The following is a 22,448-nucleotide window of genomic DNA, read 5'->3' on the forward strand; positions in this document are numbered from 1 at the left end:
GCTTTATCACAAGTATATATGTATACAATTACATATGTACAATTAATATACAATTATATATAATTGTATATATGTACACATATATACAATGTAATATACAATTTACATATGCTTAACTTGTTTTTAACATATTACCATTGTTTTATTATTTTGGTACCTCATAGTTTTCTTCTCAAAAAAAAATACACTTATTTGGGCCATGTTTGGAAGTCATGGTGTTCATGGCTGTATATGGGAGTATTTGGAGGATCAAAAGGAAAGGAGAAAATAATGTACTTATATAATAATTTGGAAAACTAAAATAAATAAATTGATATAAAACATTTATACATTTATGTCAGCCTTTGTGTGCACACATGTGCCATTGTGTTCAGTCCTCTCTGCCATGTATGTTCCAGAGATGAAACTCAGGCCATTGAACTTAGTCCTAAGCCCTTACTTCCTGACTCTTCCTGCTAACCTCCAGTTTCTTTTGCTTATTCTTATATCCTACGTAGTTTCACTTTTTCTAATCTCTCTCAAGTCTGTGACATACAGTTTAAATTGACTACATCTTCCTACTCTAAAAGTTATAAGACATTTTTTTGGAAATAGAGAATGAAAGAAATGTTTATGTACTCAAAGACCAATGGAGTCAGCCAAAGGTCTATCTACTGCCCTCCACAAGACAATAAATTTTTGTTTCATTCTCTAAATAACAAAAGAACCTAAAACATATAGCACTTAGTTTATAGTCATGAAACTAAAATGGATAGAGTTTTAGAAAGATACACATTATAGAGTTTTGTATGAAGAGAAATATCAGACTTAAAGAAACCAGCTATAAACACAGTGTGATATTAACTATTCAGATATCACCAAGATTGGAAGTTATAGAGAAAGACCTTAATCGTCACCATCCCCTCCCTGAGTTATAATCAGTAACTTGTAAATCCAGGAACTGAACCTGCAGGAATTTCATTGTTAGACAAATAATGGAGTCTGACTCATAGTTCTGGCTTCCATTCTAAATAATACAAAAGATCCTCAGATAACTAATAAGCCAAATCTTTCTGTACAAAGCAAAGACATACCATTTCTCTTCCTTCAAGAGCTAATACAGAGGCTTGAAGAATGGCTCAGTGGTAGAGTAGTTAAGAATGCTTCAGAAAGACCAGAATTCAGTTCTCAAAACCAACTTGGGTGGATCAAAACCACCTTTAACTCTATCCATAGGGATGACCTGGTATCCTCAGATACACACAGGGTATTCATATACATATACATATAAATAAAATTAAAAATAAACACTTTAAAGAGTGCTAACCCAAGAGGACCTTTTGGTGCTAAACTGAGGAGGAAATGAATTTAGAAAAAAAAGCTTCTATGTTTCCATGTGCCTGTCTTAGTTAGGGTTTTACTGCTATGAACAGACACCATGACCATGACCAAGGCAACTCTTATAAGGACATCACTTAATTGGAGCTGGCTTACAAGTTCACAGTTTCAGTCCATTACCCTCAATGCAAGAATATGGCAACATCTAGAACAGACATGGTGCAGGAGCTGAGAGTTCTACTTCTTCAGACTGACTTCAAGGCAGCTAGAATGAGAAATTTATAACCCAGGTCTACAGCGCCACACCTACTCCAACAGAGCCACAGCTTCTGATCCTGCCACTCCCTGAGCTGAGCATATATAAACCATGACAGTGCCTGTGTCGGTCCTTTTATGTCTCTGCTTTCACATAGTAAGACAAAGGTTGAACAGAAGTTTCATAGTGACAGTTTACTGGGGAAGGGGCTGGATATGTCTCCCTTTGGGTTGTTTCTATTAATTGTTTAAAGAGCATACAAATGACTTCCAAATTATACTAAGTGTCCACATTATAAAATATTTTCCATTTTGGCTCTGGAAGCTACGGAATAATTTCTGATTGTTAGAATCACACTTAAAGGCTCTAGATATGGCACAGTGTATTTGGTTCCTAATTTACTTTGAAATGGTGTTTCCTTTCTTACCTTCCACCCCCTGCCCGGAAATGTCGAGGTATATAAAAAGACATTTGTTGTGGATTACTCAAATGACAAGCTTTTTCCAAAGGTGAAAGGGCTTGATAAAAAATCTATCAACTTCATAGGGAAACTTTGCTTTGACAAATTATCCCAGAAGTATAATATTGCAATGGAGAAGCAATATGCTGAGCTAAATCACAAAACATATTTAGATAACCATGAGGGTTAATCTTCATTGTCCAGTTGATGAGATTTTAAATCATCCAGAATTAACTCTCTAGGTGCGACTCTATGGGTTGATTGACATAGAAAAAGCCACTCTGAATGTGAATGGTCTATCCCTAAGAAGGTAGGGTTTGCCATCAAACAGGAAGAAGAAAGGACCTTGAGTACCAGTGCATATCTCTATGTTTACTGACCACAGATGCAAGACAACCAGCTAATCAAGTTACTGCCACTGTCCACCATACATTGTGCATTCTGCGCCATAATGAATCTTCGAACTGGGAACCCAATTAAGCCCTTCTATAAGTAATTAATGTGATTTATATACAGTTTTATGATTTCACTCAAGAGTCAATGTCTAGGAACAAAAAGCTGTCCATTTCTGACTACATGGCCAAAAGGAAACAACACACTACCCAAACACATTTCTTATTCAGCTTTGATGTTAATGAATGACATTTCCATTCACACATATATTCAGAACAAACATTAAAATGTCATTTAGTTTCCTTACCATGGACTTGGCCATCTTATCTATAAAATAGGTTATAAAGTAGTCACCGTTTTTCCACTTCTGCTGGTATTTTAATCGCTAGGAAAAGAACGAGCACCTCGTCTGTCTAGGATGCGAAATAAATAACAGTGTGCTCTCTTCAGACTCTGCAATTGCTTCCTCTTATAATTAGAATTAAAAGAAGACTTGCATTGTGGCTTATAAAAAGCATTCAGTGATCTCACCCCAGGGCTCTTCTCTGAACTTTTTTTCTGCCACTACTCTTTGTTTTTCTGTTCTTTGGGCTGTTTTCTGTTTCATGAGCATGGCTAGCTTATTTCTGCCTGAGAACATCTGCACCGTGACTGCCTTAATAAATATTTTATAGAATCTTGTATTAGAAAAACAAAGAGTCATGCCTGGAGATTCTTGATTGTTTGATCAGAGCTCAATCATATTATACTTCTGTAGATGTATAAGCCCAGGCTTTCACAGTTGTTAGAGGCCTACAGCAAAGCAGAATTTTGTGAAAATACAGAGATTGTTTGGATGACAGTTTGTAGATAGAAATTTGTATACATTTGTTTTCTCAACGTCAAGAATGATTATTTCAGTCAAGAAAACAAATGCATGAACTTTTATAGATAATTTCAAGTGGACCAACACAGCAGCATTCATCAGTTCTCTAATAAATTTTAATCATGGATTACTAGAAAGTAGTACCTAAGTCTATCTTCCTGTAAACATCACCAAACTTTTGCTAATAAATGCAAACATAGTTTTAAGCTGTGTATCATTATACCTAAGATACAAATCACAGTGATATAATGATCTATATATTTTATTTTATATTTTTTAATTTTCATTTTGTCTAATTGAAAGTAGATTCTTCTCTCACATAATATATCCCAACCACAGTTTCTATTTCTTCTACTCCCACCCACCATCCCTCTCCTTCAGATCTACTTTCTCTCCATTTCCCTTCAGAATAAAACAGGCCTCCAATTTGGCTATGTAAGTGGTCAGAAACTCCAGCATAATCTGAGGAAAACCACTGTTCTAAATTATCAAAGGTCAGGAAATATGATAACTGACAAAGTATTTATATTGTTATTAATTTTGTTAATTATATATGAATATATTTGTTAATATGTTCAATGTGTATAGAGAATAATATGGTAGAGTCACCAAGATGGGTGCTTACTACTGTACCTGGCAACCTGAGAATCCGGGTTCTAGAAGTTGTCTTTTGACCTTCACATGTGTGCCGAGGTTTACCCATACTACATGCATACTTATCTACATAATTTAATTAATTAATTAATTAAAAATTAACGAATGAGAATGAGACTATAATGTTATTTTATCACGTATTTACATCATTCTTTAGATTTATCTTTTATTTAGCTACAATACATACAAAAATTTGGAACTCATCTTACAATAATTTGTAACAATGCAACTTAGTTGCAAATACATAAATGTGCACAAGATTTGGAGTGTAAAAATAAGATTAAACAAAACAAAAATAACACAAAAACCAAAAAAAAACCTCCACTGATTTGCCTTTTCTATCTCTATGAAAACATTTAAACAGTTTTATAACTATGTCTGATTTCTTGTACTGAGCCATTCTGCCTAAATTCTGTGAGAAATAAACAACTTACTGAAAATATAGATATAGATAGAAGTATATAGACTGTGCATTTCCAGCGGTCTTCATACAAAATCAGTAGGTGTCAAATGTTGTGACTTGAAAAGTTACAAATTTTCTAAGTAAAAAAGAATGGAAAAAATTCTTGGATCCATTTTGTTTTTGTGACATGAGATAAATTTTCTCTAAAAAGTCAGATCTATGCTTTAAAAAGCCAGTCAATTCAATAGAGTTTGTTGGTAAAGTCCCTTCCTGGTTCCCTGCATGAATTCTCTCCTTGGAAAAATACATACAAATTAGAGTTAAGTCTGGTTTTAACACACACACACACACACGCGCGCGCACACACACACGCGTGCACGCGCACACACGCACACACACACGCGCACGCTCACACACACACATACACACACACACACCAATTAATTTAGGGGAATTATTTTTTTCTTTGAAGTACATTTGGAACTTTTAGTACTGATTATTTATCAGCATAATATATCTTCCATTATTTATGTCCTCTTCAAATTTGCATCAATATTTTTACTTTGCAGTGTATATGTCTTTAACCTCAATGGTCAAATTTATTCTTAGTATTTTACTTTCTATAGTATTAACAAGATTTTTTCTTGGAAAAGATCTTAATCATATCTAACCTTTAAGAAAAAATGCAAGAAAGAAAATGTTAAAAAAATTTTCAGCATAAAAAATTGTGAACAACAGTCATGGAGATCAAAATTGTCAACACTCTAATATATGTAACAAGCTTTGCTTCTGAATATACAGTGGTATATGTCCGGTTTTGTAACACTCATAAGGTCTGTTAGTTGACTGAATCTACATATAGCAACTGAAATATATTTATTTTAACATAAAGGACTTAAAAATATCTATATTAACATTCTGCTCTTCTCTCTTGGTAGTACCTCAGCAGCTCACCCTGTTTCATCACCATGCTGAATTGTAACATGTTTACAATCTTTCTCTACCATTATGAGTTATTAGACTACACTACAGAGGCACACTGGGTATCTTAGTAGCCTTAAAGTCCACCATATTGCTTCCTACACATGAATGTTTTTCCCTAATTATTTCTCTCATTCTCTTTTCTCATCTATCTGTCTGTCTGTCTGTCTATCTACCTATCCATTTCATATACATATATATATACATATATATATATATCATCTATGTGTCTACCTCTCATTTATTATATCATCTATTTATTATCTGTCAATCTGTCTGTCAATCTATCTTTCTATCCATCTATCTATCTATCTAATCTATAATCCATATACTTTAAGTATATTATGTTATAGCCCATGTTAACTCCATCCTTCCTTTTCCTCTTCAAAAGCTTTCTTCTTTTTCCTATATTTTTACATGAATGAATTTTTAAAAATTTTAACTAGAGATTATTCCATTTAAAATTGGGTATTTACCATTATATTGTGCTATATTTCATGATACTGCAATATGTTTGGAAAGTTTTAAGTATGAATGTACTGTTTGAATCAACTAAAATTATTGATAGGAACTTAAAATTTTCTCATGTCCCCTGCTGGGAATGTTTAAGACATTATCAAAATAAATCATAAGTTATAAAATGTTCTTATGTAGACAGCAACATATTTAATGAAAAGCTGACAGCAAGGAGAGAAGGACAGAATGGTGTTGCAGTAGTTGTGTTGAACTCTGAGAATATGGGGGGGGAATAATACTGTTAGAATAATACTGTGAAGAACATGTTAGAACATGCCATTATCTGTGAAGTTCTTTAATCTTTTCAGGTCTTTAACATCACTGAGGATAATAGTTTTTCTTATGTTTATACTTAATTTATAAAATGTCTTTCTATGCTTTCTGCTTGAGTTAATTGTGCAACTGTATTAAAATTTACTGTTTGAGCCATTTATACTTTAAAAAAGTAACCAATAATAACTGAAATTTTATACACAGATTATTTAATATTTAAAACAAATGTATTCTTTATTAAGATATACAGTGTTTTTGAAAGATATGAGAGGTTCAGATCAAAGTAAAAATGGACTTTTAAAGACTTATAAAATTAATTATTAAAAAAAATCAATATTTGGGATTGGGTCTATAACTTACTCACTGAAGAACGTGCTGTGTAAGCTTAAGGAACTGAGAGGACCTGAGCTGGGAACCCCATGTAGATTTGTGAACACCAATGCTGAGCCAGCTTACACTTAGATGTTTTTTAATTCTTTAACTATTCTGAATAGGGGCAGCACAACTTTATAATTTATTGTAAAAATGCATACAGAGAGTACATTGAAGACTTCTGCATAGAAAACTCACAAGATTAAATAAGCACACATTTTAGTAGAATGCTTTGTAAAGTTAGACATACATTTTAATAATGACTCTTAGTGATTATTCATGAATGAATTATTAATTATCTTTCTAGACTAAAAGAATCAGTCCATGCTGACAAAATAAAATTTCCCCAAATGAGCAATATATATATATATATATGTATATATATTCATCATTAGTATTTTCTGCTATAAGTCATATAAGTCAGTATTTGATCTCAATCTCATTGTAATTAATGCTCAGTAATTTAGCACATTGCCACATCACAGATGACAACATTCAATGTTATGGATTGTTGTGGTATACAAAGAAAATATTATCTGATAATTATTTTGCAGTGAGCCAGATAATGCAATTATATTTGGGTATATTTGAGCTATATTTGAGTTTGCACAAAAGTCGCTATGACATGTCAACGAGGAAAAAGATTTTCTTCAAAATTTCTCTGGAGCACATGAGTCACTAATTGTTCTAAAAATCTGGGCTATTGTTAAGATGTTCTGAATCAAGACTGCAAAAATCCTTTTGTTTGTAGAGAAAGTATGTCAAAGGATGAAAGAACTTATTTGTAGTTACAGTGCCCAATGAAAAACAATGAGAGTCCTGACAGAGCACATTCAAGTGTAAAGTAAGACATTTAAAGCATATTGGGTCAGTTACCCCTCTGCCCTTAAAGAAATCTAATCTTAACTACATAAAGACAATTATTAAAAGAAAAATTCATGGCATCTATTTTCTATGGTTTTCCTGTTTCAAAATAATTTTATGAATGTTATGTTAGTATTTGTATGTTGGGTTAGTGTTTGGCTTTACTGGTTTTGGTATTCTAGTAAACTTTGTAAAATAAGAGGAATGCTCTATCTGCCTTAATCATGGGCTTACAATATTGAAAATATCCCTTGGTTTTATAACAAAATAAAACAAACAAATGGTTTATGAGTGAACCTTTTAGGAACTCGATGGGAAAAGATTTAACTTGAAAGTTAAATTTTAGTGTCTTCTCAATGGTGACCAATAAATGTAATGGGACAGGAAAGAGTGAGTCACGGGAGGGCAAAAGATTGAATTTCCTGTGATACAATTGAAGTGCCATAGGCAAGGCAAGCCTTTCTACCTATATTTCTATTTTATGTAGAAGGTTTTATATCTCCTCTGCAAGTCTTCAGAATCATAGGTTCTTAGTGCTGGAAGAATCATAGAGAAAATAATATACCGAATGCCTTGCAGACACAGGAGACAACTGGTCATCTCTTTTTCAAGAGATTGTGACAATATCAACAAACCTTGCAATATCAGGACATTTTCTTGAGAAAAAATTAATTGACTGAGACACTAGAATATACTCCTCTGATTTTTTTATATATCAGAAATGAGTACATAAATATACAACATGGAAATACTGCCAGCATTTCACTACTAAGAGATTTTTCAAGTAAGTTTAACTTTTACAACTAGCTAATGTTTTTATTGGATATATTATGTATTTGCATTTCAAATGTTATCTCCTTTCCTGGTTTCCACTTGGAACCCCACATCCTATCTCCATACTATGCTTCCATGAGGGTGCTCCCCTTCTATCCACCTACTCCCACCTCACACCCCTAGCATTCCCCTACACTGGGGAATTGAGGTTTCACAGGACGAAGGGCTTCTCCTCCTATTGATGGCAGACAATGCTATCCTCTGCTACATATGTGGCTGGAGCCATGGGTCCCTCCATGTGTACTCTTCGGTTGGTGGTTTAGCCTCTGGGAGCTCTGGGGGATCTGGTTGGTTGATATTATTGTTCTTTCTATGGTGTTACAAACCCCTTCAGCTCTTTCAGTTTTCTCTAACTCCTCCATTGTGGTGCCAGTGCTCAGTGCAATGGTTGGCAGTGAGCCTCTGACTCTATTTTTCAGGCTCTGGCAGAGCCTTTCAAGAGACAGCTATAACGGGCTCCTGTCAGCAAGCACTTCTTGCCATCCACAATAGTGTCTAGGTTTGGTGTCTCTGTATGAGATTTATCCCAGGTGGGGCAGTCTCTGGGTGGGCTTTTCTTCACTCTCTGCTCCACACTTTGTCCCCGTATTTCCTTTAGACAGGAGCCATTTTGGGTAAAAAATTGAAGATGAGTGGGTGGCCGAACCTGTAAAGACAACTAGCTAATTTTATATAGTATTTCTTGCAAGATACTTTTCATTAATGACGCAACTAGGTAATTTTTCACATAACTCTATAATATAAAAAAACTTGTAAATAATACTTTTAGTTATTCAAAAGTTTATCTAGATATGGATTATTAAAAATTTCAATTATAATCTAAATCAATATATCTCTTATACTCACTATTTTTCAGCAAGATTTTATACAATAAGAGTACACAGGGGTAAAATAGCTGATTCAAGAATGTATTTCAAAAATAATATACCTCAAGTGTTATAGCACCTATAACTTTAACTACATGAGGAGTGAGGAATTAGGTCTTCACAATGATTTCACGGCCAACTATTTGGCTAGGATTTGGACCAAATGTCAGAAGAGTTTGTGTCTTACTTTTATAAAAATAAAAATAACCCAAAAGGAACATGGGTTGAAAGTTCTGTTGCTTTGACTAAGTTGCTGGATACTAAAGACCATTTTGGGTTTGATAATATTGTGAGATGAAGGAGAGTGTTAAATTCCAATACCTTTTGCAGTGGGTTATTTTGGCGTGTCCTAAACAACTCTAGATGCTCCCTAGCCTTTCTCCTTCCTGGTTCCTGATGGCTGTAGTGCAAGCCATTATATTTCATCACCTAACCACTGCCACAATCTTCTGCATTACTGTGTATGAATATAAATAACAGAGTAGAGTGCTGTGGATCAAAACATCTGAAACTACGAGCATAAAAAAATTCCTTCTCATAATTTTTTTCAGAATTCTTGCCAGTTATCAGTCTATCACAGTATTATAACAATAAGCCAACACTTTTTAAAAATGTGGTTGCTTGTTAATTTTACCCACTTACAGTGAGTAATTAGAATGAGTTATTTTGTTAAAAGTCTACAAACAATTTTAAACTAAGAAGAGTATATTTAAGAGTACAAACAGAGTGATGAGTAGAAAACCATTATTGCATTTTAGTTACATATTCAACTATATTCTTTTCCTACTCTCTCTATACATGATCGCTCCTTATACTTAATTCTAGAGTTCTTGTCATATTCAAACTAAGAATTAATAGTTATTTATGCAACACCTTGTAAGTAGATCATGTTATTCCTACAATTGATCAAAATAAGATCAAGATGATAGTTTAATAACCTAAATAAAAGTAACGCTTTGATCGTGTATTAGCTCTGCCTATCCATATTCAGTACAATATTTTTAGAAAATTCCTTCACAGACTTCAGGTCTTTGTCATACTAATTGACAGCTTAGAGTACAAAAACATTTCTTTTTCTAATGAATATAAACTTGACTTTCTATTGCTCAGACCTGGCAAACAACACCACAGAAATTCCTCTTTGGTAGGTTCCTTATCCCCTGGTGACAAGGACAGACATTTGCTTATCGTTCGAGAAGAAAAGTCACCTATTCTGGCGGTCTCAGAATTATGCTGGGACGAAACTATGAACCATCTATTTTTCTATTTAAGAATATTTATTTTCCTGAATACAACAAATTAATAAAAACAAAATTTTGTACACATTTTAAAGCAAATGCAATATATAACATATATATGTATATATATATATATATATATATATATATACACTATGTTTTTAAAAAAGATACTCTCAAAGCCACTGAATACATATATATGTTTAAAATAGAAATACAAGCAAAAATAAATAAATGCTTTCTGATGTAGGTCATGTTCCTTTCTACTGCAGAAATATCTGCATTTCTGTAGTTGTTAGCTATTAATATTTCATTAATTTGCAAGCCAGTGCAAATTCCCCTTGAGATATCATTAATAAAACACCATTCAAATCAGTGAGATTATAGTCAAAATAGCCAAAGCACAGAGCCCATTTAATTACTGAGAAATTTTCAGACTGCTAAGCACTCACTTTAATTTAAAGAACCTAATAACCTGATACTTTGATGATTACTAAGAGCCTTTTGCTTTCTCTGTTTTGTTGGTAATTTTAATTATTTCTCATCCTTTGCCTACTTAAATGGACTTCTTTATTTGTCCTTTTTGAATAATAATGAGTAATTATATTATTACAGAATAATAAAACTCTGACCGAGTAGAGATGAATCCACAAATACGTCTGAAGTAAATTGAAAAATAGACAAAATTATAAGTACATAGCATCAATATTAGTCTTTTCTTACTCACTTTCTAAAGAGAGATATCAAAATTCTGATCAAGGAAAGTGATGAACAAATTAGTGGTACTAAATTTTGCAAAAAGATTCAAGTTTCCTGAAATGCTCAAAACTATTCACTCAGAGAATTCAAATGTTTTTCCTTTAAAGCATTTTCCTGGGTGATTTAGAATAGGGTGCCAAAGCAAGTCATAACCCTACTAAAACGCCCTCTCACACATGCACACTCATTTGTGCAGACTGTATCCATTTCAAGAAGGCCAAGCCAGAAGAACCAGATGACACTTTTTTACTCCCATTACAGGTCTATGTTACATGGTTTTTTGTTTAGAAATTACCAGAAGAAGACATAAAGAAGTTAAATGTGATTGTTCTTAGTTAATTCATTCTTTTGTTGTAAATATGTTCTGTTTCTATGTAAGTCTCAGGGAATTGTGTTCTGTCAAGCAACCAATCCCCAAAGAGGACAAATGGCCAATGTGTTTACGTGCAGGTATAGAACAGTGGATATGCCTATAAGCATGACATCATTAGGGTCCATCTCTTAGCAGTTGGCAAGGAAGAGGTATGCAGGATACTTGGTGAATAACGGAAGTGCTTTATATTTTCACTTACATATGCTTATATAATAATGTGATATTTAAAATAAAAATAGGTTCACTGTCTTCTGTATAAGGTAAGTCAGTCTTGTACATATTGTTGTTTTATTAGTCAATAATCTAAATATACTTACATGCTTAAATACAAGTAAAGAATGATAACGTTTTACATATGATCTCTTATTTTCCCAGTTCAGGTCTTTCTTATCCTAAATCTATATGAGTTGGTATGCAGTGTAGTGACACAAAGACTTGTAATGCATTCTCTGTGATCACAAGTGATTAACATTGATCAAGAGGGTGTGGATTGATACACTGTGCACAGATCTTAGGATGAAAACAATTGAGGAAAAGTATATAGCATTTGTCCTTCCTTCTTATTTTGATAGAATTATGACTATGAGTGACATATGAATGCCACCGAATTTATATGCTGAGGGTGTAGAGAAAAATCTAGGTTGAACTCTGGGATTCCAATATTCACAGAGCAAAATTATTTCTGAAGTCATCAATGTCAGATTTACTATTTCTACTGGTGAGATAAAGTATATTATTTGATTAATGTTATAACTAATTCAGTAGATTTTGTCACAAGGATATAAACAAACAAGTAAAATGGATTGTAAATTATGATCTTTCTCACTAAACTTTTTCATTCTATGTCACTCATTCACGTCACTGCCTTATTTTTAAAGAACAAATGTGACTGCAGCCCCTCCTTTATCAAAGGTTTCGCGTGTCCATTCCAGAGTCTATGCTTCTTTTCGATACATAAATATCTGGCTTAACAGAAGAACCATGCTACAAAAATTGGAAAATCTATACTTTAATTTTAAAAAAATCTACACTGAAGACTGAAGAATGTATTTACATTCTTCCATAGGAAATAGATACCTGAATTATTACTACAAATTAGTGATTTCATTACTCTTAAATATTGAATAATATATTTTCTGTATTGTAGTTTCCAGATTTACCAAATCTTTGACAATTAGAATATGCATCTACATGAAATGGTACTAGTAATTATTTTAAAAAGCAAATTAATAGGGTTATTTGGCTCTCTGGAGTCTAACTTCTTGAGTCCTTTATATATTTTGGATATTAGCCCTCTATCAAACGTAGCATTGGTAGAAGTCTTTTCCCAATCTGAAGCTAAGAAGTGTTTGCTGACAGGAGCCTGATGTGGCTGTTCCCTGAGAGGTTCTACCAGCACCTGACCAGTATAGATGTAGATACTTACAGCCAACAGACTGAGGCCGAGGACCCCAAAGGAAGAGCTAGGGGAAGGACTAAAGGTGCTGAAGGGGATTCCAACCCCATAAGAAGAACATTATCAACTAAGCAGACTCCCCAGAGCTCCAAAGGGACTAAACCACCAACCAAAGAGTATACATGGAGGGAGCCAGGACTACATATATAGAAGAGCATAGCCTTATCTGACATCAATGAAGGGGAGGGATGCTGGATGCCCCAGTGTGGGAGGATAATGCTAGAGGAGTGAGGAAGGAGAGGGTGAATGGGTGGGAGAGCACCCTTATAGATGCAAAGGGGAGGGGGAGACGGGGGATAGAATGGGGAGTTGATGGAGGGATAACCAGAAAGGGGGATATCATTTGAAATGTAAATGAATAAAGTGATTAACAAAAATTAAATGTATGTAATCCCATAAAGTTCAGATAGTTATTAACATAAATAATGAAAACAGCTGAGACTCAGAGCTCAGGATAAACTGGAGCTCCCACATCTCATTATATCTCCTCCTCACTCTTCAGGAAGATTCAGTTGCTTAAGCTTAGGAAAACAAAATGGAACAAAAGAACAGAACTAACAAGGAATAAAATGCTTTTATCATCACTGATGAGTAGGAAGCACTTGATAAACTAATTAAATGTAATTAAGAATAGCATGTTCATGGGGTATGTAAACACAGGCGGATATAAAAAGAATCCTTGTATCAGACCAAGGATCTGCTTCCTAAAAATTGCATTAATAAATGATATGTGTATTGATGGTTTTCATGAGAAATATTAAATTGATAGAAATAAAATGAATAATTTATTGATGACATGGCACTAGTCCCTTTTCTACTTTAGAATGCAACCACGACCTTGTCTCATCCAAAAAAGGAATGCAAAATTAATTTTCATTTCAACTTTTAAAGTTTTGTGGATTGATTAATAAAGTCATTAGTTTTACTTTGTGGCACAAATAGCTATCCTTAGGGAGTTGCAGCATTTCATATCTGAATAAAACAGACATAATAAAATTAAGGAAAGTAAGTCCAATCTCAATAGCAGTCAAATGCAAACTTAATCTGAGCTCTTTTAAGAAATATTCTATATAGGCTATTGTTAAAATGGCTGTTACTGTTGTTTTGTCAGAAAAACAGGTTCTCTCAGGATCCGTTTTAAGAGATCAAATTAGGAAAACTGTCAGAAAAGCCACATGCAAAATTTACCATGTTTAAAATATGCATGGCACTTTTATGGTAAGCCTGTTCTTTCAGAATTTAGCTTAATTAGGGGTCTGGGAGCATTGGCCACTATGGAAGAAGACCTGAATTCAATTTCTAGTTATATTCATCTATAAGAACTCACAACCACTCGTAACTCAGTTTCAGAATATCTAAAACCTCTTTGACCTCTGTGGACATTGGGTAAACAATTATACAAATACATTAAGAACAAATTAATCCAAAAATTTCTAGAGTTTGGTTCAATTTAATAGTATAAAACTCATAGTTGATAATTGGACTTTGCAGTTTTATACTTGCAAAAATAATAAATTATAAATAAGTATGTATATACCTGTAAAGATTTGATTAATAATAGTAAATCATATTTTTCTAATCCTGTGGCATTTGATAATGGATATTGGATACATTAACTTATAACCATTAAAACTCGGAAATTCCTTTGTCCATGATAAATTATTAACTAAAAAGTTAGTTTTCATAGCACTACTGTTTGAAACTTTTTATAGATTTACTTTTGAAATCTAATAAATTATTTCCAAAACTATCTTATTACAGAGTTGTTAAGATTATTATGAGGAGTTAAATTTTCATTACAGGTTACTATGTTGTGCTTTTACAACCAAGCAAAAATTCACAGTCATTACAGAAATAGTGGAAGCATTGTCATTGCAGTACAAAGGAACCAAAGATTCTTGCACTCCTAGAGTATTCTGGCTTTGGATAAAGAATGGCATTCTTGTTTCTTCCTAAGTGTTATTCTTTCTAATTTTACAGATCAACTTTTAATTACTTAAAAAAAACTATGTACATAGAATCTCTAACCCATTAATCTGTCTGTCTGTCTGTCTATCCATCTATCTGTCTAATCTGATTCCCTTAACAAATGCGTTCAGTCCTAATGAACAGCATTATCATCTTATGAAAAAATATTATTAAAGTTGTGATCACAAGTGAGGATCCCTGCCATCAATTACAGCTTACCATAGATATACCCTTGGACAGGTACTAATAAAAAAGACTGGCAGTAAAATACTGATTAACCATTATACAACTTTCCATCACTACCTTTAAGAACAAACCTATTATTTTGGTTTTTATCCAAAGAAAATTGGAACTATCCTTTGCATTTCCCTAGTAAGAAAAATGCTAACTTCTTTAAAATATTGTAAAATTTAGAACTGATTTACTTTATGTTCTGCATATGTATCACATTAATGATAACTCTGTTAATTTCTGAAATTGTAAAAATGAGGAATCAATCTATTTCGAAAATATTAATTCAAATTCTGCATAGTAAAATTGAGGAAATAAGTTCTAAACAAAGATTCTCTTTGCCCAGTCATTTCTGTCAATTGGCTTTAATAACAAAATGCAATGTATTTTGGCATGACAGGTGAGCCGATTTAATACCCCCATTTCTCTTCTGCAACATTAGCTCTTTAATGTCATGGCACCAAAGGATAGATTACTAATCTCTGAAGACCATACATTCTTCTGCTCTCATTGTCTTGCTGTGTGAACTCATTTCTAAAACCATGAAACGGGGTGATCTTTCCTTCCACCATTTTTTTTCTTCTGTAGTGTTTAATATATGTGAATTCTGATGCATGATATCCATGGCTACACTTCCATTTAGATTTTCTGAAAACGTGGCTGGGAAATACACTTTCAAAAATAATTTTTGCTTGCTATTTTGATGTTTTAATCACTACATTTCCATTTTCTAGCTTCTGTTTTTCTGTCCACTCCAACTATATAAATCCTAAATCCTAATTATTAACCTAGAATCTTCCTCCAAATTGATTGAACTATTCAAGGAAAAATCCCCACATGCTGAATGAATCCTATAACAATGTTTTTTAAAACTTTATCTACAGCATGTGGTATATTCCAACACCTCTAATATTTCACATGGTTTGTCAGTCCTTTACTATAGCATGTAGATTTCTCAGTACCATGACCATATTTCACCTGGGACAACAATTTTCCTTTCTTGGCCTGCCCAATACCAGTCTTGTACAATCAGCAGCTAATATATGAGAATTTTTTGGTTTGAATATGTTGAAAATTAGCCATAATGCTACATCTGATATTATTTTGTAACAGTATGCAAAGTATGGACTATAAAAAAGGTATAACAAAATTAACACAATTATAATTCTATTTATTTTTTCTGAAGAAAGGCATTCATCTGGAGAAAGAATCAATTAATTCTAATTTATAAATATTACTTTTGTTACTGAGTTAGATAGATGTGTAGATATTTTATAAATGTTTAAGTTGAGGTGCTTAAAATTTAATTATCTATAATTAATCCTTTAATAATGATCACTGTGTTTTCTTTCTTTTGGAAGAGTTACTTCTAATGCAAGCACTTTCAAAGTTAATGAGGCTGTAAAGATCTTTTCCATTTCAATCTGTCTGTAATTACCCAAGGATGCCTTATCCCGGTTATTATTTGTTATGAGAAATAAAAGAAAAATGAATTTTATGTTTAACCTGAGAGGGGCTAAAAGGTTAACATTGCCTGTCCTAAGTCTGAAAGAAAGTCAGTAAATGAATCTGTGAAGTCCTCCCCAGACAACGAGGATCTCTCAGGGATAGGGGAGAAAAATCTATTTGGAAATTGTACCTATTAAAGAAAACAGAATGAGGAATGATGGAGATTCTATAAATAACAAATTGTAAATGAGGATATCTTCATTCAAGCTTGAGTCTCATTTCCCTTTCCCGTTTGTGAAAGAAAGCAATACATTTGGGAATGGTTCCATAAAAATGGGTTTTAAAGACTCATGTATGAAGTGCATATATCACTATTTTAGACAAAACTTGAAAGAGATAAGGTATATATTAGTTAAAAGATTTTGAGGATATTGAAAACTAATTACTCAATATAAATTGTCAATATACTAGGTATATATTAGTTAAAAGATTTTGATGATATTGAAAACTAATTACTTCATATAAATTGTCAATATACTAAATTTTTAAAATAACCCAAATTATGCAAATGTTATGCTTCAAGTTATATTTCAATAATTTTTTTTGGAAAGAGCGATGTAAGTCATTTTAGATTATACTTTCCTGGGCATTTCTCTTCCCTTGTTTTAGGCATAGTCTTCATTGAAATATTCTATATTTTTTGCTTCTCTTAGGTCTTATTCAGATACTAATATTAGTTAGACTTCTATCTAATAACTGCAATTCAGTTCCAACCACTATTCACTTTTGCACTCTAGTGTTTGCTTACCTCATCTATCTTGTCACCAATGTTCTTCACTAGAACAGGTAGGTTTTTGGAACACTATTTACTACAATGAACTTAGTGCCAAGAAAAAAAATATACACTAGCAAAAGGCACTAAAAGTATTCATTGAAATAAAAATCAATGAGAAAGGGAATTTTGAAAATATTACATGTGTACTTTATCATACTAAACAGAAATTTAAGAAATCCCAAATAAAAGGTAAATGTACCCATTGATTTTCCTTTGAAGGCTAAAAAGGTTAAAAGACATGGGGATAAAAACATTATCATAACCAGAGAAAAATATCAAGAGGAGTTTATAAGTTTATTGTGGCATTTCAGGAAAGGTTGTGCTGCAATTAAATTTTATTAGGGCATAAAAACCATTGTGAGGAGAGACTTAGTACTAAATCTACTACCTCTAAACTTGATGCACATTTCTCTCTTCTCTAAATCTACTCCTCATTCATTCTACAGGAATATATGGCCCCACATGCCGACTATGCCTGCCAAACTATGACACTGAAGGTGACTGAACTTGTAATTCACTCAAAATGGAAATGATGAGTTGCCAAGGAGGTTCCATGGGGAAAGGAACCATGGGGAAAGGCTCTTGTCTGATGACCTGAGTTCCACCCCTGGAACCTGTATAATAGAGAAAGCTATTGCCCTACAAGTTGTCCTCTATCTGTCACATGTTTGCTCTGTCATATAATCAGTGCAAATGAAAATTATAGATATGGATTTTTAGACAATGTTATTGTTGAATTAGACATTTACCTTAAGGATTGAAACTTTAAATTTTATTTCTTTTAATTCTAACACATCTATGAATACTTTGACGGGGAGCCAATTTGTTTTTTGGCTTCCTCTTTTCTTTCCACATCATTGCTTTATGTTTCTGTATTTCTTAGTAGATTGTGATGTATACTGTACAAACTTACATCACTTTGTTCTTCCTTGGACTATGACCATGCTTCCAAACTAAGTTTCCTGTAACAATGGAAGTCAGCAGTAATGGAAGTAAAAAGTTAATAAAAATATAATGCATCAACATTCATGAATGACCATGAATGAATTAAGAATTTAACAGGTACAAATTGGAAAATAAGAAGTCAAAATAACACTATTTGCAGATGATATAATATCAAGTTAAGTGACCCAAAAAATTCCACCAGAGAACTCCTACAGCTGATAAACAACTTCAGCAAAGTGGCTGTACATATAATTAACCCAAACCAAACAGTAGCCTTCCTCTACTCAAAGAATAAACAGTGTGAGAAAGAAATTTGGGGAATGACACCCTTCACAATAGTCACAAATATTATAAAATACCTTGGTGTGACTCTAACAAGCAGGTGAAAGATCTGTATGACAAGAACTTTGAGTCTTTGGAGAAAGAAATCGAGGAAGATCTCAGAAGATGAAAAGATTTCCCATGCTCATAGAGTGGCAGGATTAATATAGTAAAAATGGCCAACTTGCTGAAAGCAATCTACAGATTCAACACAATCTCCATCAAAATTCCAACCGAATTCGTCATAGAATCAAAAGAGCAATTTGCAGATTCATTTGGGAAAGCAAAAATCCCAGGATAGTGAAAACTATTCTCAACAATAAAAAAAAAATTGGGGGGGACTCACCATCGCTGACCTCAAGCTGTATTACAGAGCAATAGTGACAAAAACTGTATGGTATTGGTACAGAGAAAGGGAGCTAGATCAATGGAATAGAATCGAAGACCCAGAAATGAACCCATATACCTATGGTCACTTGATCTTTGACAAAGGAGCTAAAACCATCCAGTTGAAAAAAATAGCACTTTCAACAAATGGTGCTGGTTGAACTGGAGGTCAGCATGTAGAAGGACACAGATCAATCCATTCTTATCACCATGTACAAAGCTTAAGTCCAAGTGGATCAAGGACCGCCACATCAAACCAGATACAGTGAAACTAATAGAATAGAAAGTGGGGAAGAGTCTCAAACACATAGACACAAGGGAAAATTTCCTGAACAGAACACCAATGGCTTATGCACTAAGATCAAGAATCGACAAATGGGATCTCATAAAATTGCAAAGCTCCTTTAAGTCAAAGGACACTCTCAATAGGACAAATGCAATCAACAGGTTGTCAAAAGATCTTTACCAACCTTATATCTGACAGAATGCTAATACCTAATATAATCAAAATATTCTAAAAGTTAGACTCCAAAGATTCAAATCCTATTAAAAATGGTTTACAGATCTAAAAAGAATTCTCAACTGAGGAATACCCAATGGCTGAGAAACACCTAAAGAAATGTTCAACATCTTTAGTCATAAAGGAAATGCAAATCAGAACAGCCCTGAGATTCCATCTCACACCAGTCAGAATAACTAAGATCAAAAACTCCAGGTGACATTAAAAGCTGGCCAGGATGTGGAGAAAGAGGAACACTCATTTATTTTTGGTGGGACTGCAAGCTGGTTCAAGCACTCTGGAAATCAGTCTGGAGGTTCCTCAGAAAATTGGACACAGTACTACCTGAGGTCCCAGCTAAATCACTCCTGGGCATATACCCAAAAGATGCCCCAACATATAACAAGGACACGTGCTCCACTATGTTAACAGCAGCTTTATTTATAATAGCCAGAAGCTGGAAAGATCCCAGATGCCCTTCAACAGAGGACTGGATACAGAAAATGTGGTACATCTACACAATGGAGTACTACTAAACTATTTAAAACTATGACTTTATTAAATTCTTAGGCTAATGGATGAAACAAGAAAATATTCTGAGTGAGGTAACCCAGTCACAAAGGAACACATGTGGTATGCATATGAATTCACTCATAGGTAGGTTTTAGCCCAAAAGCTTGGAATAACTAAGAAAAAATTCATAGATCATATAAAGTCCTAGAAGAAGGAAGACCAAAATGTGGATACTTCATTCATTCTTAGAAGGGAGATCAAAATACTCCTGGGAGGAAATACAGGGACAAAGAGTGGAGCAGGGACTGAATAAAAGAGCATCCAGAGACTACCCCATCTGGAGATCCATCCCACATACAGCCACACAACCCAGTCACTATTAGGGATGTCAAGAAGTGCTTGCTGACAGGAACCAGATACGGATGTTTCCTGAGAGGCTCTGCCAGAGCCTTACTGATGGTTGCAGCTAACCATTGAACTGGACAAGGGGACCCCAATTGATAAGTTAGAGAAAAGCCTGAAGGAGCAGAAAGAGTTTGCAACACTGCAAGAGCAACTATATCAACTAACCAAACACCACCAGAGCTCCCAGGTTCTAAACCACCAACCAATGAGTACACATCAAGGAACCCATAACTCCACTCATATATGTGGCAGAAGATGGCATTTTCCAGCATCAATGGGAGGAAAAGCCCTAGGTTCTGTGAAGGAGTTGTTTCCCCAGTGTAGGGGAATGCCAGGGCATTAAGGTTGGAGTGGGTGGGAGGGAGTGGGAGCATCCTCATAGAAGCAGGGGGGAGAGAGGAAGGGTATGGGAGAGAGGGGAAAGGGGATAACATTTGAAATGTAAATACATAAAATAACTAAGAAAATCAAATTATTTTAAAAAAGAAGAAAATATACACTCTCTACGAGAAGAAAAAAAGGAATTTAACAGGATCTCTCTCTCTTCCTCTCTCTCTAACACACACACTACACACACACACACACACACACACACACACACACATATATATATACATATATATATATACATACATACATACATATATCACAAGATGACAAGACGAGAGAAAAGAGCTGGAAAGAGCAAGCAGCAGTGATTTTTTAAATATTTTTCATAATTTTGCACCTGTGGTAACCATTAATAATATCTGTATCTCTAAAAATCCTACACTTGATTGTCTACTTCTGTTCCCCAGAACCCCAACAATACTACATTACATTATAATTAATTAATTAATTAATTAATTAATACTACATTAGTAAGGGCAAAACTGTATTACATTATTTTCTTTGACTTCATTTCAACTAATACTTTCAACTATTTTTCCAATATTGCCTTATTACAAGTCTAACTGATACTATCCTTCCAATGCAAATGTGTACCTCCCAAATTCCAGGTCGGTCTGTGTTTGGTAACTTCAAGACATACTTCCAGAGTTGTTTTCTGTTATTGTTTTCATGAGCTTGTTGATCCAGAAAGCTCATCTATTCATGGTAGGTAATATTGTCTCTGTTTAATACTTATTGTCTTATTAATCTAAATATTCTTGAAATCAATGATTTTAGTATGCTTTCTTCTTTGGTGTGGCCTAACAAACAGGAAACATAATGTTTAATGGAAATTTTTCACATAATTTATTGTCCAAAATGCACCAGAGCTTTCTTTCTTATTTCCGATGTGTCTTCTTTATGGTAATTCTCAATAGTTTACTTAAAGATTACTACAATCTCTTTACCAAATTCTATCTCCAGTATTCCTCCAGGCCAACAAACTTTGTCATATAATGATAGTATATGAAATACAAATTTGATCAGGACATTAATATTGTTAAAATGACATTATTTTATACCTTATGCAAGCTTTACAATGTATTGCCATCTTCTGTAGACATTAAGTAAAACCAATGCTTTTAGGTGTATTTAAATATATATGTATGAAATGTTCAAAATACATGAAAATATATATGCAGAGAGAAATGAAAATTAATATGAGAAATTTATGGTTTGGTATTAGTAAAGTCACCTCCGCGAAAGGTCATAAACGAAAATGTTCAAACATTGAGGGAACTGCATTGTCTCCTAGCGATAGCTGAATGTTTGTGTATATATGTATATATTAATATAAATTATAATATTTGCATATTTAATATGTAGAAATAAATATATGCACAGTACCAATCCTGATGAAATAATCACACATGTGATACAGTGTTTTGTTTTTTTATTCTGTTTTGTTCCATTTAGGTAGGAGTAATTCACTAAATTAATTTTATAATCATTAATTAGCTGTAACACAAAATTTGAAGAAACGAAAATTGCAAAAGTAGTTTCAGATTCTTGACATGACTGAGTAGACCTGAGTATTAATGACATTACTCAGTGAGATTTAGCATAAGGGACAGATTCTGAAGCAG

The 22,448-nt window shown here is 33.4% G+C and overlaps 1 protein-coding gene across 5 annotated transcripts in view; it reads right to left on the reverse strand.

Moving 5' to 3' along the window:
* The window catches only part of Erbb4 (erb-b2 receptor tyrosine kinase 4), a 1,072,248-nt gene that overhangs the window by 436,985 nt on the left and 612,815 nt on the right, over nucleotides 1-22,448 (reverse strand). The gene's annotated exons all lie outside the window — the stretch shown is intronic.

Source organism: Rattus norvegicus, chromosome 9, assembly GCF_036323735.1.
Source record: "Rattus norvegicus strain BN/NHsdMcwi chromosome 9, GRCr8, whole genome shotgun sequence".
NCBI lineage: Eukaryota > Metazoa > Chordata > Mammalia > Rodentia > Muridae > Rattus > Rattus norvegicus.